Source organism: Chlorocebus sabaeus, chromosome 25 (assembly GCF_047675955.1).
Source record: "Chlorocebus sabaeus isolate Y175 chromosome 25, mChlSab1.0.hap1, whole genome shotgun sequence".
NCBI lineage: Eukaryota > Metazoa > Chordata > Mammalia > Primates > Cercopithecidae > Chlorocebus > Chlorocebus sabaeus.
This window is the reverse complement of record NC_132928.1, coordinates 66,469,245-66,472,332: the sequence shown is the minus strand read 5'-3', so window position 1 is coordinate 66,472,332 and position 3,088 is coordinate 66,469,245. Positions and strand designations below refer to the sequence as shown.

The following is a 3,088-nucleotide window of genomic DNA, read 5'->3' as shown; positions in this document are numbered from 1 at the left end:
CTTCCCCTACTGTCTTCTTATTCCTCATCACACACACACACACACATACACACACACACACACACACACATATTTACTTTTTTCCCAGGTTCTCAGTGACTTCTTTGAATTGAGAAATTATGTATTTATCTATTACCAATCTATTAATTTCTAACTACTCATTTATTTCCACAAACATGGATAGAGAGCTTGATATGTGCAAGTTACTCTGATAGAGGTTGGGAAACAAAGATGAATGAGACATTGACTCTGATTTTTAACAAGCTTATGATCTAGGCAGAACTTATGCTTTACCATTTTTTTGTTTGCTTTTGAAGGTTTCAAATTTATTTCTTCAATAATGCCATATCTTAAGGGTATACAGTGCTTTCACTTGGCATCAATTATGATATTTTTTTAAACAATTCAGTAGTATACCAGCTGGGATGATTACTGATCTCTCCATTCCTTTAGAGTGACTCTGCCAACAGGGGACAGGTTCCCTATTATTCCAATTTGTGTTGCTACATATGTCCATACAGCAATACAGAAAGTGTCTCCATTAGCTAATACAGCATTACCACCTTTGTCATGAAAATCAGACGTATGTTTCTGGTGGCTCTGCCTTGCCATTGTTTGCTGGATGCTTGGAACATGGAGATGACTTAGTGAAGTTTTGACCAAGGGAAACATTGTGAAGGTGAAGATAGAACTGAGGCAATGCAGCTGCTGCTTTGGTGCAAATTCACTTCAGGTACCTTTCAAGAGTGCTGAAACACAAAAGCCACTCACAGTTTACTTTTTTTTTTTTTTTTGGGGGGGGGACTGAGTCTTCCTTTGTCGCCCAGGCTGGAGTGCAGTGGCGTGATCTCAGCTCACTGCAATATCCACCTCCCGGGTTCAAGTGATTCTCCTGCCTCAGCCTTCTAAGTAGCTGGGATTAGAGGCACCCACCACCACGCCCAGCTAATTTTTTTGTATTTTTAGTAGAGACAGCATTTCACCATGTTGGCCAGAGTGGTTTAGAACTCCTGACCTCAAGTGATCCGTCCGCCTTGGCCTCCCAAACTGCTGGGATTACAGGCGTGAGCCACTGCACCCTGCCTTCAAACTTTACTTTTAAGGAATAACATGCACCACCAAAATAGTACTTGTTACTTATTGTGTGCCTACAGTAGATAAGGAACTCACATGTTGTCTCAGTTAATCCCCAGACAGTCCTACAAAGTATTGGTAAAATGATAAATGATTCCCACTTTACACATGAGGAAACAATTATTGGTAGATTTGGGCAACAGTACTAAGAACATTGGCTCTAATATAGTAAGTGCTTATATCTTAGTTGAAGGACATGTATGGGTAAGTCACCCAGCAAGTGAGCCAAGACCCTGAACTTGAATCTGGTTCTACCTTCCCGTGCTTGTTTTATGACCTGCCATTGTTTCTTACTCCATCATCTGAATGCTCAAGATAGATGAGGACTTAAAGAAAAAGGGGAAAAAGTCCCTAAAATGCCATCCTATAGAAACGTGTGAGTATTCATGACCAGCAGAGTCACCACACAGCCAACTGAGGTGACACTTTGAGCAGTGACTTCATGAGATTCTTTTGCTGCAGGTTAACTAGAGTCCAAGGGGCATCCAGCTGTGGAAAAGATGATTTAGTTAATTTGTAGTAAAATAGAACAGAATAGAAATATGATGTCAGTCTATACACACCTTCTCCAACTCCCTTAGCAAAGGACTTCCCTTCTTCCACGCCCACCCCTCATACTACCCTTTAGTGATAAGCGTTTTCTTTTTGATTTCCCTGATAAGAATTGAAAGCAGTTTACATGTTTGGATAAGTGTAAATCTGTGGGAGCAGAGAGACAGCTACAGTATGCTCTGTTCAGGGAATCTCACATTCTATCAAGTTCCCGGGCCTGACCCAGAGAGACTCGTAATTCAGCCTCCACAGAAACCCTGCTCTGTGGTCAAGCAGCTCAGAACAATAAGCAGATTAAACCAACAGAAGTCAAGATTATTTGTTGAGGGAGTCTAGGCTTTTCAGAGGCTTGGGTTTTAGCACCAAGCAGAACATAAAGAGAAGAAAAGTACAGAACGTGAGAGGTCTGTTTTGGCTCTACCTACTTGTTTTCTTTTTCATTTTGACTGTCGTTGGGCCCCTTTAGAGGTGCCATTGTGGTTCCTTTTGGGTCTTGCTGTTTACTGATGATTAGCGATGAGATAAGGTGAAAGTTGGTAAGACGTAGGTCTCCCAGAGGTTTGGCATAGAAAAACTGAGAACAAAAGGCTTTGAGACCCAAAGAGTAAAACTCCAATAATGAACTAATTAGGATAGATATTTGGAACAAAGGATTTACCCAGCACTTCTTCAAGTCACACCATGAAATTATCTGTTTGATTACAAAATCACCTTTCTCATAATTAATATTTTAAGCCCAGAGAAAGAGAGGCATGGATTAAGCAAAGAACTCAGAGTCGAGACACCTATGTCTTGTCCAGACTCTGCTTCTAACTAGCCGTATGTCTTAGTTTTCCACTTTGTTAAGTGAGTATATTTGACTGCATGCTTTAAAATGAGCACATTCTCAAATTTTTGTTGTCAGAAGCAACTAATGGAAATTGTGGGTATCTGGCTCTATCTTAATTGTAACTATGACAATTTGAAACCATCTCTTTTTACCATGCCTCAGTTTTCTCATCTGGAAAGGATGACTTTTTAAAAATTCCTTCTTTCTATTCCTGGACTCTTAGTGGTGGACCTGTGTAGGGAAAGGCCCATAAGTCATCCTGACTTGGCTGACAGTTCTGTTAACAAGGAATCATACAGGTCTGGCAGTCCTCGCCACTCCTAGATGCTCTACGTAAAAGAGTAAAGAGTTCTTGCCTGCATAATTATTTGGAAGAACTGCCATTTCCCTAACCACACAGGAACATTTAATAGGAATCTAAGTGTTCTATTTGATATAGACCAATTCAATTCCAGATGATTTTGACTACGTAAGACTCCTCCCTATTGCATTAACAAGAGCGTGTTCTGCCCTAGAAATCCTTTAATATCTACCTGAGACCATCAATTTTCAAATACAAGCTTGGATCAGAGC

The 3,088-nt window shown here is 40.4% G+C and overlaps 1 pseudogene; it reads right to left on the bottom strand.

Moving 5' to 3' along the window:
- Positions 1 to 429: 429 nt before the first annotated feature.
- LOC119619783 (cytochrome c oxidase subunit 7B, mitochondrial pseudogene) lies at positions 430 to 672 on the bottom strand (annotated as a pseudogene).
- Positions 673 to 3,088: the final 2,416 nt, after the last annotated feature.